The sequence below is a fragment of the Macaca nemestrina genome, chromosome 3, assembly GCF_043159975.1.
Source record: "Macaca nemestrina isolate mMacNem1 chromosome 3, mMacNem.hap1, whole genome shotgun sequence".
Taxonomy (NCBI): Eukaryota; Metazoa; Chordata; class Mammalia; order Primates; family Cercopithecidae; genus Macaca; species Macaca nemestrina.
In genome coordinates this window covers 11,163,141-11,179,353 of record NC_092127.1, presented here as the reverse complement: position 1 = coordinate 11,179,353, position 16,213 = coordinate 11,163,141, and positions in this window count along the sequence as shown.

Below are 16,213 nucleotides of genomic sequence, written 5' to 3'. Positions count from 1 at the left end.
GGAAGGAGGATCACTTGAGGCCAGGAGTTCCAGACCTGCTTGGGCAACATAGTGAGATCTGGTCTCTACCAAAATTTTCTTTATACCAAGTGTGGTGGCACTTGCCTGTAGTCTTGGCTACACAGGACGCCGATATAACAGAATCACTTGAGCCCAGAAGTTTGAGATGGCAGTGAGCTAAAATTGTACCACTGCACTCCAGGTTGGGTGACAGAGTGAACCCTTCTCTTTAACAATAAATAAATATATAATAAATAAAACCAAATAAATTTAAATTTTACTGAATTCTTCCAATAATATATGCTATACAATCTTAATTTCACATACATAATTCACATTTACCAATACTCTTTTTCCCCTTATAAATATTTCGGATTTCTGACTATATATGTATATCTTTTGAATCTCCTTTTTCATTTGTCATTTGGAAATATAGGCACATACACACATGCACACTTATTTATTATATAAAATCTATAAATTTATATTCCTATAAAATGTGTTAAATTATAAAATAATTACATGACATGTAATTATGATTTCTCTAGCTTAATTTGTACTCCATCCTGAAATTCTCCACCTTCAATTTCAAACTCTTTACCCAAGATTTAAATGGCCACTTAGTTTAACTCTTGTGCAGGACTTGAATACAGAGTCAGGCAATTCTTGCCATACAAAAGCATGATTAATGCTTCCTGTAGCTTCACCTAAGAATGTCTTTACAAGCCTGTGTAATCATTTAGCACAGATGGTGAAAATTTGTAACATGGACCAGTTACCATAAGCACAGTTGACCTAATCAAAATTAACACTCACATTAGAACATTTTATTATCCATTCATAAAATTCAGTGGCATAACATAAGTGTCATGTCATCTTAGGTCTTGCGTCAGTAATTGATTTGTTTATGATACAAACTAATTCTCAGTATTTTGTCTCTTTCCTGACAATAACAAGTAGAATCATGAACACGGAAGGTTATTATTTACTAGCCACAGCTCAGTGCACCATGTAATCAAATCCTTTGTCAGAGCATCCTGCCACATAATCAGATCGTGTGAATTGTCAAAGACAATTTTATAAATATATATTCATTTAAAGCCTCGGTAAGCTTGTTATAGTGTAGGATAAGTGCATTTTTCTTTTTCTTTTTCTTCTCTCTGTTGTATTCTGAATTCTTGTGTATGGAGTAATTACATTTCTTAAAAATATAACTCAACTGTGGAAAAATAATAAATTCTCTATTTAAATATTCCCCTTCAAAGTCCAACGCATTAAATTATTATGATTTGATTTGCTTATAATTTTCTCCCAGGATCACTTCTTTACAAGATATTTTAAATGTGTTTTTCTGAAATAGCAATAAATATTTTTGCTGAGCCACGTTAGAGATTAATAATAACGCGTTACACGGTCAAAAGCTTATCAAAATGTGTTTGGGGATATTCGCGCAGACACTCACACCCACACAAAATTACACTGGTTTCCAAAGAGCAAGTTTCTGTGTGATTTGTGACTCTGCCTTAGTTTGAGTTGTACCTGACAGGCAGTTGAACATTCTTCAGGCTTTGTTTACTCTCGGTAACAATGAGAGCTTGTCTTCATAAGGTTCATGGTATTGATTAAAATGACTAAGTGAAAAATCAATCTATACCTCTTTTCAGAGGCCAGGTGACTCACCACCAATCATGAAAAAGGTATTTCATAGTTATTCTTCCAGGGCAGAAATTATGTAATCTCAGAAATAACAGCGAAGAGATAAGCCTCTAGTCTCTTAAAAATTACTTACATGCCCCAGAAAATTATCCAGGAGACATTTCTTCATTCAACACTAACTTTACAAAATATTAAATATCTATTATTGCACTCAGGGCATTTAAGAGGAAATAGGATGTGGGGGATTTAATCTATATTCTTAGCGAGTGTAGGTTAATGAAATCCTCACAAAACAAGGAACAAGGAAGGAGAACCAAGTGAAAGCAGACAGTGAGAAGGAACAGATGTTAGTGGTTATGAAGCAGCCACAATGGCATTTTGGTGAAATCGAAGTGTTCGAAGAAGGACCTAATTGATAACAGTTTGGAAGAGAAAATGTAAGTTAGATTTTCTAGGTAAAAGCTCTTGGATGTGGCCTTATGTGTTATAGGATTTAGTGGAAGAGAGAATGGATAGAATGTTTTCCGTTGGGAGAATCTCTCTACCTATTTTCATGTCGTCTTATGTCCAATTTTAGTATAAAATAATTATAATAATTACTCAATGTAACAATTATGTGTTAATTACAATAAAAATGTAATAACAGTAACAGGGACTTCCTCATGTGCAATAGTCTTGATCCCTTGCCTCAGTCTCTTAATCACTCCCTGTGCTGAAGGCAGTCACATATATGACGGTGACTTGGGCACAAGCAACTGGCTTGTTTGAAGAAGCCGTGGTGTATCACTTTATGAAGATCCTCTGCCCGACGGCAGCATGCTCCTCTCTGCTGTATATGTGGGCAGGCCCATGCAGGTTGGCTACAGTTGTTCACTACCTTCAGTACAGCCTGTGACCAGAAGGCATGCATGTTAAGTTCAAAGCACTGTGATAAAGTAATTGGACAGGGGTCTCCTTTTTCGGCTTTGGAGCCCCCCTCCCTCTGTCTGTACAGGGGAGCTTCTTCTTTCTGCCTTCATTCTTCTTTCTGACTTATTAAACTCTCCGTTCCATAAAACAAACAAAACAAACAAATAACAATAAACAAATAAATAAATTGGACAGTAATTTCATTGCCAAATAATAAAATTAGTAATAATCGGCCAGGTGTAGTTGGCTCATGCTTGTAATCCCAGAGCTTTGGGAGGCTGAGGCAGGATCATCTGAGGTCAGGAGTTCAAGACCAGCCCAACCAATATGGTGAAACCCCATCTCTACTAAAAATATAAAATTAGCCGGGCATGGTGGCACGTGCCTGTAATTCCAGCTACTTAGGAGGCTGAGGTAGGAGACTTGCTTGAACCCAGGAGGCGAAAGTTGCAGTGAGCTGAGATTGCACCACTGGACCCCAGCCTGGGCAGTAAGTGAAATTTTGTCTCCAAAAAAAAAAAAAAAAAAAAAAAAAGCGAGTAATAATCTCCATTTACTTGAATCCCATGTGTGTATTTTTAATCCAGCTTATCCATGATCAGGGAAAACACAGTGTAATTATCCACTGGGCTCCCCAAATGCCAACTGACTTGTAATTTAATAATGAGAAAATCTAGAACACAATACTTCTAAGATCTTTTCCATATTTTGATGTTTGTGATTTAACCACATTTAAACACAAATGCCAATTTCAATCTGACAAATTACGTACATATAGCATGAAATAGGCTCATACGTCTGTTTTTACTAACATACAACAAATCTGTAAAGCAATCCTTCTTACTCAAAAAAGATGTCTCCAGTCTAAAATTCTTGCTTGAAATAATACATTCATCTACGTACTGTTTGCTAATGATACATACTACAGAGTTCTACAATCCAACAAGATCTTCATCTCATCATAAGAAATCGTGACATTTTAATTTTGTTCTGTGGTTAGAGGAATGCTACAAATGTACCTGCTTTAAACCACTTTTGGTTTCCTTTTAAATAAAAATGGTACATTTCTAAATAGGAAAATTTTTTCTCATTCTCTAAAACAATTTTGTACACTTTTTTCTTTTAAAAATTCAAATTTATTACAAACTATTAATTAGTTATTAGCCTTTGCTTTTTGGTGAAAGCATGAGTGCAGTTTAAAAGCATATGAATTTGGAAACAAATTTATTTTCTTCCATTTTAAAGAGAATTTTCCTCATCTGAACAGTGCCAGACAGGAACATGTAATCTGTATTTTTTTTTTTTTTGAACTACAAAGGGACCTTTTACCTGTGGAAGGAGTCAAGGGTAATTCACCCTAATTCACCCTATCAGGTTTGCGAATTTAGGTTCTTTTTTTTTTTTTTCCTGCCTCAGGTTTATTTGTACAAATAGCAAGGAGGACCCCAGCCCCATGCAGATGGCAGGAGGTGGGGGTGGGGAGGTGGGGGTGGGGAGTCACATCAGTCCTTCTGTCCTCATGTTGGCAGACAGAGATATCTACTCTGTAGCCTTTGTAGGGGTGTGGGCACCTTTGGGAGCCTGAGCTGGAATTGAAGCTGGAGCTGCAGCCTGGGCCTTGGTTTGATACTTGGCCTTGGCCTTTGGCTGGCACAGCTGGAGCCCCTTGGCAATGCAAGCACAAGCATGCTTCCTGGGTAGGCAATGTAGGCAAGTCCATCGAGCTTGCGGCTGACACCCTTTGGGATCTTGGGCTTAACCTCCTTGGGCTTTACGAGGGCCTCGATAGCCTCGGCATGTGCACTCGTGGCCTTGGCATTGTTGGCCTGCATCTTCTTTAGGCTCTTCTTGTTGTGCTTCTTGGCAAAGCGCATGTTCCTCAGGAACTTGGGGTCCACCCCCTTAAGAGTTTCATATCTTTGTGATTAGGGTTTCTTGATACCATTTCTGTGCCATTTTCGGGACTGGTTGTGTGTGGTGTGGTTCTTGGACTTGGCCATGTCTGCACCTGAAGCTGTGGCTCCCCTAGGTTCTCTTAATAACACCACCCACAATAAGCATGAGGAAGACACTAACGGTGTGAATCCTGGAAAAGTTACTTCAGCAAATAAGTTGAGACAGAAAAGTCCATTTCTGAAACCTCTGTTAGCTGAACTAAATAACCCAGACTGAATCCCTTATTAAAAACAAGCAGTAGGCAAAGCATGGTGGCTCAGGCCTGTAATCCCATCGCTTTGGGAGGCCAATGTGAGAGGATCAATGGAGGCCAAGGTGGGAGGATTGCTTGAGCCTGGCAGTTGAAGACCAGCTAGAGCAATATATTGAGATCCCATCTATAGAAAAAATTTAAAAAATTAGTCAGACATGGCGCCCGAGGTCCTAGCTAATCAAGATGAGGTTGGAGGATCCCTTGAGCCCAGGATTTTTAGGTTACAGTGAACTATGATCACAGCACTACACTACAGCCTGGGTGACAGCAAGAAACTATCTCAAAAAAAAAATGCAGAAATTCTGGACAAATACAAAGGTCATCTGCATCTGCATTAAAAAGCTAGCAAAATAGTCAAAAATTACTAAGTTAAAGAAGGACAATGCCTACTTTGGGGACCTGCTTTTTTGCTCGGAGTGGTTTCTGGATTCTGGGGCAGTGGCTGAGGCACTGGGCAGCATGTTTTCCAGGCCTTGGAGAGTGGTGCACTAGGATTAATGGGGACGGGTGGAAGGTAGCTCTGTTCAGTTTTTTAGGCTCTCAACCAAAACTTTAGTTAATTTTTGCAATAAGGAAAGTAGAGAATTTGGACAAAACAATGAGCTTACTTATCTGCATTTCTTTTTTCTTCTGATTTCAGTCCAGCATATCCTAGTTGTTTCAGTAACTTTCCTGTACCTTTAAAAAAAAATAATTTTAGATGCTCATCCAGATAGTCTATTGAATATGTCAGCTTAGTTTACAGTGCTTGAAGAACTCTCTCCTAAATGAATAGATGAGAAATAGAAGATAAAGGTGTAGACACTTGCTAGCTATAACCACAGCAATAGACATAGGTATAGATACATATAAATGAACAAAAAAAGGCTGGGTACGGTGGCTCACACCTGTAATCCCAGCATTTTGGGAGGCCAAGGCTGGTGGATCCCATGAGGTGGATACAAAGCCTGAAAAATGTTCAACTGCCTGTCAAGTACAAATAAAACTAGAGACCAGCCTGGTCAGCATGGCAAAACCCTGCCTCTACTAAAAATACAAAAAATAAAAATAAAAAAATTAGCCAGGCATAGTGGCGTGTGACTGCAATCCCAGCTACTCAGGAGACTGAGGCACGAGAATCGCTTGAACCCAGGCAGCAGAGTTTGCAGTGAGCCACGATCGAGCTACTACACTCCAGCCTTGGTGAAAGAGCAAGACTGTCTCAATAAAAAATACGTAAATAAGTAAATAAATAAATAATATAGTGATGCCAAAAAAAAAAAAAAAAAAAAAAAATCATGGTACTATTCCAATAGGGCAATGTTAAAAATAATTAGAAAAATTAACAGACAGATTTATCCATCTTCTCTTTATCTTATTTCTGAGGCTATCAAGTAGTCTGTCTTTTCCCAAAGATCTCTTTCATGTTCATCTTTTACTAAGAAGAAAGCTCTGAGATGACTTTTCTTCTTTAGTGGTCTTTTTGCTGCAGGATGAAAAGGAAAACAGGAGAGACAGAGGAATAGTTACTACTTTTGAAATCATGCAGGTGATGTGGGAGTTAGGGAAAAGGAAGCAATGAATGAAAAAGATTTATAAAGTTTTGGTTTAATAAAGTTTAAAAAAAAAAATGCCCCCTTCCCTTGCCCCTTCCAACCCAACGAGCCCTTTTAATTAAACATACAATGAAAAAAGAAAAGTAGAGTAGATGTATTCAACTTCTTTGATTTCTACTCCATACAGGTAATGAATCGTGTGGGTCTGAATTTCAAACCTACATGATTCATTACCTGTTTATTGAAAAGAATAGACAAAGGTTTAAATGAAAAGAATAAAGACCAGAAAAGACAAAAGTCTTTTTAAATTTTATTTATTTATTTATTTATTTTTTGAGACAGAGTCTCGCTCTGTCACCCAGGCTGGAGTGCAGTGGCGCGATCTCGGCTCACTGCAACCTCCGCCTCCCGGGTTCAAGCGCTTCTCCTGCCTCAGCCTCCCAAGAAGCTGGGAATACAGACACTCACCGCCACACTCAGCTAATTTTCGTGTTTTTAGTAGAGATGGAGTTTCACCATATTGGTCAGACCAATCTCGAGCTCCTGACCTTAAGTGATCCACTCGCCTCGGCCTCTCAAAGTGCTGGGATTTCAGACGTGAGACACTTCACCCTGCCAACGAAAGTCTTTAAGACTGAGAATTAAAACCTTTAAGGTTAATGGGAAAATTGTACCTTTCAGCTTCCCTGTGTAATCCAATACTTAACTTCTGTAACTGAAGTGTGTAATTTCATTTTATACACTAGATTCAATGAGGGTACTCTGTGCTTCCCACCACCTGATAATAATTGTGTAAGCTGGTATTCTATTGGCCAGATCTGACAAATGTGAGAAAATCAACAGTTTATAATTTTGACACATATTTTCACATGCTAATTTTCTCAATCTAGAAACAAAAAAAGAAAAGAAAATAGTAAAGTGGAGAGGAAAACAGGCTCTTCATATATGATGCCTTTTACGTCTCCTACTGAAAGAGAACAATGACAAGAAAGAAAACACGGTTTCCAAATTGGCTGAGAAATATTTTTTGTCGTAGTGATATTCTTTGCCTTATTTGTAAAACTTCTTGTTTGAAGAAAAAACATATGAAGGAATGTAATATGACAAAACCCATTTCACAATTAATAAACTTAAAATGTCAATGATATAAAAACAAAATAAACTTTTGCTAAAAGTTTAGGTGTGTCAAAGGCCCAGAAGTAAAATTAAACACTGCTGTGCATGCCAATAATTCATTTTCTGAAATTTAAGACGAATAGGAGTGAATAAGAAGAAATGGAATAATAGAATTTGTTAAATATTACATTTTGTTAAAGAAAATATAGATTACTTTCTTTAATAAACTGATTTGCAAACACTTTTATTTCTTTACTCCTAGAAAAAGTTTGGTCACAATTTGTATTAGTCCATTCTGCCGAATCATAGCAGAGGCACCTCCTCACCGGGCGGCAGGGGAATGAGTGCCAAGCAAAGGGGAAAGAGCCCCGTATAAAACCATCAGCTCTAGTGAGAACTCGCTCACTATCATGGGAACAGCATGGGGAGAATCACCCCCACGATTCAGTTATGTCCACCTTGCCTCTCCCTTGACATGTGGGGATTATGGGGATTACAATTCAAGATGAGATTTGACTGGGGACCCAAAGCCAAACCATATCACTACTGTTTTACTCCTACTGCAATTAATTTATGAAATGTTAGTATATATGTACACACATACACACATAACAGAGATCATACACATAGAGGGAGAGGAGAGCGAGGGACAGGGGAGAAAGAAGAAAACAGAGGTGCATGGCAATAAGGCACTCCCAGTCACGTGGTATCAGCTCCAGGAAGTCAACAGACTCTTTTCCTTATTTCAGTGATGAGGAAACAGGCTAATAAGAACAATTAAGTAAACTCTTTTATTAAAGTTTTATGTTCATTAAACTAAACCAATCCTTTCTAGTGATCTGGGTTTTCCTAACACTGTACTTTTCCATTAAGTATTAATTACTGCCATGCGCGTCCGTGTGAAGAGACCACCAAACAGGCTTTGTGTGAGCAATAAAGCGTTTTAATCACCTGGGTGCAGGCGGGCTGAGTCCGAAAGGAGAGTCAGCGAAGGGAGATAGGGGTGGAGCCGTTTTATAGGATTTGGGAAGATAAAGGAAAATTACAGTCAAAGGGGGTTGTTCTCTGGCAGGCAGGAGTGGGGGTCACAGGGTGCTCAGTGGGGGCCCTTTTTGAGCCAGGATGAGCCAGGAAAAGGAATTTCACAAGGTGATGTCATCACTTAAGGCAAAGACTTGCCATTTTCACTTCTTTCAGTTGTCATGAGTTAAGGCAGGGGCAGGGCATTTTCACTTCTTTTGTGATACTTCAGTTACTTCAGGCCATCTGGGATTATACGTGCAAGTCACAGGGGATGTGATGGCTTGGCTTGGGCTCAGAGGCCTGACAATTACTGTATGCAATTTCAACATGAGTGTTATGTAAGCAATAGAAATGTCTAAGCTTCTGTTTCTTGCTCTGCTAAGTGAGAGAATACCAATGTATACCAATTTACCTCTCTAGTTCTGTAGGAACTGAAATAGCTAGTGTTCTTTCTCTACATTAGATAGAAAGTATCAGAATATTTCAATTGAAAGTAAATCGATATGTGATAGTACTGGTTCTTGAGTTTTACCTCGGATTTTGCTAAAAACATGCTTGAGGTCCATACCCAGAGCTAAAGATCTAGATACATATAAATAAACTACTGCTGATCAAGATATTTTTATTATGAAGGATTATGGCCAAGATAATAAAAAAATTGCATATAGATAACAATTTAACTTAATTTGAATAGCTATACCTGCCGTGTCTGCAAGTATAATTTAATTAAAAGTGGAAAATATGATATTCAGGTAATAGGGTTTGGAACCTTGTATCTAATTACCAACTGTAAGTGCACTGACCTCATGCTGCTACTAAACAACTACAATAACACAAAATATATTTCCCTAATGTTTCTTACAAAAGAAGTGCAGATAGCCAATTATAAGTAAGTGTTTACTTTCACATTTCCATTTAAGCTAATATATACGTGTTAAAATTTAGAATCTTAGGAAAATTTAAATTATTAGACTTCTATATTAACAGAAAAAGTTTATCAAAGCATTATTTCAGAAAAGCTTTCCTGTCTTTCATAAACTTGTTTGAAGCGAATGAGGATTTGAAATAAACTCTGTGAAAATAAACTACAGATGTAAAAAATGCATTTTCACAAAAGTTTTAAAATCTTCATTGTTTTGTGTTTGTTCTCACAGAGATAATAACTGATACTTTGGCACTCAAATGCAACCTGCTTGGACATGGTCCATCTATTTATTAAATTTGGCTTCATATATACTCTTAATTGAGTGTATTAGATTTTATGCAACAAATTTATGTTAAGTTGTCTTCTGATCTCCCACTCTCAGGCTATGAGCATTAGAAAATTAGACATTTTATTTCTAATGAGTAAGAAATGACTTATCTGTATGCCAACTTTATTTGAACTAAAATGTGAAGATGTTTCAATGATATTATGATTTTTATGATAAGAAATGATAACCAAGGAATTGACAAGTCCAGCTACTCAGAAGGTCTCCAAATCCAGGCCACTGGTGTTTTTATGGAGACCTTAATTGTGTAGCATGAGTGATTAAACCTTTGGCCATTGGTGATCAACTTACCTTCAGCCCCTCTACCCTCTCAAGAAGTTTAGGGGGTGGGGTTGCAAGCCTTTGTCTTTCCAATGACTAGCCCCATCCTGAAGCTATCGACAATATCAGCATACAAAAAGACAGCAATTCAGAGACTCTAAGAATTTTAGGAGTTGTGTGACAGGAAAGGAGCCCAGGACTAAACATGTATTTTGCCCTTTCTTCCTTTCTTAATCTCCTGTATGTTTCTCTTTATTTATATCCTGTTTCTTATCTCTCTTTAAAGTTTAAAAAAATAAAATATTTTTGTATCTTTTTATGGGTGTCAGGCCTCGAGCCCAAGCTAAGCCATCGTATCTCCTGTGACCTGCACCTATATGTCCAGATGGCCCAAAGCAAGTGAAGAATCACAAAAGAAGTGAAAATGGCCAGTTCCTGCCTTAACTGATGACATTCCACCACAAAAGAAGTGAAAATGGCTGGTCCCATTTAACTGATGACATTACCTTGTGAAATTCCTTCTCCTGGCTCATCCTGGCTCCAAAGCTCCCCAACTGAGCACCTTGTGACCCCCACCCCTGCCAGTCAGAAAACAACCCCCTTTGACTGTAATTTTCCGCTACCTACCCAAATCTTATAAAACGGCCCTACCCTGTCTCCCTTCACTGACTCTGTTTTCGGACTCAGCCCACCTGCACCCAGGTGATTAAAAAGCTTTATTGCTCACACAAAGCCTGTTTGGTGGTCTCTTCACATGGATTCACGTGAAACTACCAGATATCAATTCAAGCATAGGTTAGGTGCAGATTTTGCATTCTTTAACTTACTAAAAAAGAGACAGTGTTTTTTCTTCAATATTAATATCTATGGATGTATCAATGTATGTATTAGATTCCAATGTTTAATCATTTATGAAATGCATACATATTTTATAATATGTATAAATAACATATGATCTTCTAGGAATTAATCTCATGATAGAAATGCAAGTATATGAAAAGATAGGTTATTTGTCATCAAAATCAAATAGCCTAGAAAACATAAAAACACACCTAAAACTATCATTTAAAAACCCTACAGATTACACTGGAGAAGTGTACCAAATTGTCTGAGAGCACAAGAGAAGGAAGAGGCTCTACATCTTCCTGGAGGAGTGGGGTTACAGGTAGGGAGCATAAAAGAATAAAATATTTGAATGGAAAGCCAGACAGTACTGTGGTTTTTTTGGCAGGCAGGGGGAGAAGGAGTCTCGCTGTTGTCACCCAGGCTGCAGGCTGGAGTGCAGTGTGGCGTGATCTCAGCTGGCTGTAACCTCTGCCTCCCAGGTTCAAGTGTTTCTCTGGTCTCTGCCTCAGTCTCCCGAGTAGCTGGGATTACAGGCGTGCACCACAATGCTTGGCTAATTTTTGTACGTTTAGCAGAGACGGGGTTTCACCATGTTGGCCAGGCTGGTCTTGAACTCCTGACCTCAATTGATCCACCCGCCTCAGCCTGCCAAAGTGCTGGGATTATGGGCATTGAGCCACCACGCCTGGCCGGGACAGTAGTATTCTGGCAGGAAGACTGGCAGTGCAAGGTGCTCAGATGAGGAGATGAACGTGAATCCTGCCTAACACTGAAAGATGTAGGTGAGGCTGGGGGCCCTGCGCACATGGGTGTATCTAGAGCTTAAAGTATAAAAGGGGTAGATGGTCAAAAAATACGATGGAAACTTAAGCAAGCCTGCAAGCAGTAATATGTCTGGACTTTGTTTTCAGAATAAATGAGGAGTCCCAGGGAAAATGAGGAAGGCAATATATGATTTGTTAAAAATAGCTCTTTTACATTTATGGGAAGCATTAATTAGATTGAGGGAGTGGAGCCAATTAGAGGCTGCGGCAGCGGGGATCCTAAGCTGGTACGTTACAGTGGAGTCACTTCCACACAAGAATTTGAGTCTAAATTTATAACCTCAGGTATAAAAAACCTATAGTCAATATTTCCCATGAAAATTATTTAGAAATATGAGATTTTAGAAGCCAAAATAACATCTCTCCATAACTACAAAATTAAAGCTTCTGCTAGTTAGGATTTTACCTTTGTTATTCACTACTTCATTCCTAGGGCCTATGATGGTGATGCCTGGCACACACCTCATGCCTAATAAACATCGGTTGAAGAATTAGTTAACAATAGACAAGTTGGCCGGGCGCGGTGGCTCAAGCCTGTAATCCTAGCACTTTGGGAGGCCGAGATGGGCGGATCACGAGGTCAGGAGATCGAGACCATCCTGGCTAACACGGTGAAACCCCGTCTCTACTAAAAAAATACAAAAAACTAGCCGGGCGAGGTGGCGGGCGCCTGTAGTCCCAGCTACTCGGGAGGCTGAGGCAGGAGAATGGCGTGAACCCGGGAGGCGGAGCTTGCAGTGAGCTGAGATCCGGCCACTGCACTCCAGCCCGGGCGGCAGAGACTCCGTCTCAAAAAAAAAAAAAAAAAAAAAAAAAAAAAAAAAAAAAAAAATAGACAAGTTGTCTTCTTGTGTTGGTTGAGAAAGATTTTTACCTGTTTGTTCGTTTTTCTGCTTCGCAGTAGTTGCAGTAGCTAGCTTACTATCAAGGTCCATACTGTATATAGAATACGTTTTTTCATAGCTCAGGAAGATGTTCAATAACAAAATACTTACATAGTGAGAGACATTTGGGATCTAACACTGAAAACCAAAAACAAAAACTCAAGTCCTGGTCTTATGCTGAGAGAAGGGTATCAACCTACCAAGTGAAATGGAGAGATAAATGTAATGTGTGACGCTTTCCTTTCTCTTTTCCTCCCTTTCACAATTTCTTCTTCTCTTTCCACATAATGAGTCTAATTTTAATACATAGCATTCATCTTACGTGAATCCATTGTTTTACAACTATTTTATATAAAGGATTTATGACTTCAACATGGCTGTACCAATAGAGGTACAGAAAACGGGACAATGATGAGGAACATTTTAGTGATTGAATAGATAAGATAGTGAAGCAATTGATTTGTATGAAAGATAAGAGAGGCGCTAGTCAGAGATGTTTGTGGCATGGGCTAATCGTTCATCAAAGCTGCCATTCATGAGTATGGAAACATATGAAGAGGAGCACCTTTATTGCTGGAAAGAATTGCAATGATCTACTGATCTTAACGTAAATATGTTATTTTTAAATAAAACTTCTATGCAGATTGATTTTTTGAAACTCGAGAGGTCTGAACTGAAGATCAAAATGAGAAAGTCATTAGTGTATCTGGTGGTATTTGAATTCATCTATTTGGATACGGTACATCAGGGATAATATAGCATGAGAAGATAACTCTAGAGACAGAGCCATGGGGAGCATCAAAGATAAACCTTGGATATCACTTTCCAGGGCCTTGTTTTTATCAGAGGCCCTTCTCCCCTTCACATACTAGGTCAGGGGCCACCTATGATCCCATTTTGGCCAGTGCATCTTCAACTTACTTGTCAAATTTGTCTCTTCTAGAATTCAGCAGTTTAACCTTCAAATGATGCTGTGAATAGGTTATCAGTCTCTCCTCAATGACGCCTGCTACCTTTATGAATTTCCCCTGAATTCAGCTGGATACCAGTTTCACCTTGACATCCCCCACCCACCCAGCCTTGAGTCCCTTCCTCCAGCAAGATCCAAAATCCTAAGTTCCACAATTCAGGACGATGACCCACAGGGTCTCCTGACAGACCAACAACCATAGGTAGGGTCAACTCTATGCTCCAGGCCAGAAGGAAGTCGTTGGGGATGAGAACTTTGCCCCAGTGCCAAAGATTCATCATTTTTGTTCTGTTGTTGGATAAGGAGAAATGTGGAGTCTTGATAAGACAAGGTAGCAAGAACGAGGAGGAGGCCCCAGGGTGGAGGAGAATAATCGTTCTGCTAGATGGCTAAGTACAAACAACCTGTTTGCACAACATCCTGTTCTCAAATACCTCACTCTGCCAAGTAACCCTAGCATGACCCTATCTGCATGTAGCACCACCAGCACGACCCTATAAAACTTCCCTCCAGCCCCTGCCTCCTTTCAGACAGCCCCTTCTCTGCTGTATGACCCATTGCACTCTTGCAGTACATCATCTTACTTTTCTCCTAATATACTTGCTTTCTTTAGCTAACTTCTGTTTTGGTAAATTCTTTTACTGTCCACGATGCTAGCCCCAGCCAGTCACAATCCACAACCATTAGTCAAGAAGAAAAATGTAAGAAGTGGCTTCTACTTCTTTAAAAAGATAAGCCATCATGAGCTACTCTTCTTTTACTTCAAAATCAACATGAAGAAATGACAAAGGAAGAAGGAAACTTGAATTGCAATAATGAGCAAAATTAGCCATTATCTATGGCTTGGAACAGAACACCTGAAACTGGGTAATTTATAAAGAAGATAATGTATTTCTTATAGTTATGGAGTCTGTGAAGCCCAGGGTCACGAGAATGCATCTGGTGAAGTCTTCTTCATGGCAGGGTCTCTCTGGGGCATCTCCAGGCAGCCGAGGGCATCACATGGAGGGGGCTGAGGATAACCTGTGCTAGCTCAGGTCTCCCTTCTCATAAAGCCACCAGTTTGCCTCCCATGGGAACGCATTACTTCATTGATCCATGAGTGACTCTGTCCTCACAATCCAGTAGCCTTTTACCACCTGCACCTATCAACACCTCCACATTGGAGATGAAATTTCAATGTGAGTTTTGGAGGGGCATTCCAACCGTAACAACCTCCCATAAACTTGAAAGCGGTATTGCATTGTATTGCATTGGGGTGAGTGTGGGGTGCATGGCTGCCACACAGGGCAGTGTGAGCTGGAGGAAGCAGTGAGAAAATGCAAGACAAAGCTTTTCAGGTTCTGCCACCGCCTCTTCTCAGTGCTGCGGAAATGGATGGCAACAGCTCAGGCCATGGAGGTCACGTTCCACAGACAGACGTGTACACAATCTATGTTGGGGCCAGGAATGGATGAAAACAAGAGAGGGACAGAGGGACCATCATCTCTTTATGCTTCCTCTGACGGTGGTTCTTCCTGAGAGTTTTTAAGGTGAAACCTGGGACCAGAGGAAATACACTGGTGAGGAGGCTGCAGAAGGGAGAGATGAGCTGTCTTCTCCAGTATCTGGGAAATTCTTCAGTGAGAATCCTTCCTACTCTTCCCCATCAACATATGAAAGGACACAAAGATAGATGTGTACCCGCCCCCCACCCGCTACACCCTTGTTCTGCTCTCTAATCTTTGCACATACCAGAGATTTCGTAAGTTCTGTGAGTACCTGGTTTTCTGCACGTACCAGAGATTTTGTTTTGCACATACCAGAGATTTTGTAAGTTCTGAGGCAAGGTCACAAGACGTGTTTAAGTAAGATAAACTCTTGCTGCCATAAACCTGCTCTCCCGCCTCAAAGTTTGAACCAAAATATCAGAAATGGCGGGAACCAATCATAGTTAGCCAAATCGCCTTGTTCAAACACTAGCCAATCATATATCTGATTTGTATAATAACTCTATGCCCACTTTTCTTAGACTATATAACATTGTTCGGAGCTCAGTGGGGGAGCTCTCCTGCCCGTCTCGTTTCACGAGCGAGGGAGAGTTCCAGGTTCGAACCTGTAATAAAGATCCTTGCTGCTTAGCTTTGACTCTGGACTCTGGTGGTCTTCTTCGGGGAATAAACGGTCTGGGCATAACACATACCCTCGTTTTTTAACTCAATGTAAATGGTAGTTCTGGCTTCACATATTCTGAAATATAATACCTTCTTAGAAACCAGAGCCGCTGTGTCTAGGAGAGTAGGAGCTCATGGGCTGTAAAGAGATCCCTGCCTGAGAAGTAGAACTCCTCAAAAAATAGAACACAAACTAAAACGATTGGTACCATTTGACATAAAATTACTGAAACACATGAACTAAGAATTTAAAATAGCAGAATAAATATACCTAGAGAAATAAGGGAAGATATGAGCAGTATAATCAAGAACAAGAAGGCTTATAGAAATATTAGAAAGGAAATTTATTTGTTGAAGTGAAGGACAAAATAGATGAGAAAATCGTAGAATAGATTTTGCTTCGAAATTGACTGTTAAACTGGAAAAAGGAACGCTTTCAAAGGCAGCAAAAGAAAATAAAGAATATTAATACAGTTTAAATAAATGCGACCGGAAAATAAGAATTTTGAAGAAAAATGTGATACATGTAGATAAGGAGGTACTTCAAGAAATATGG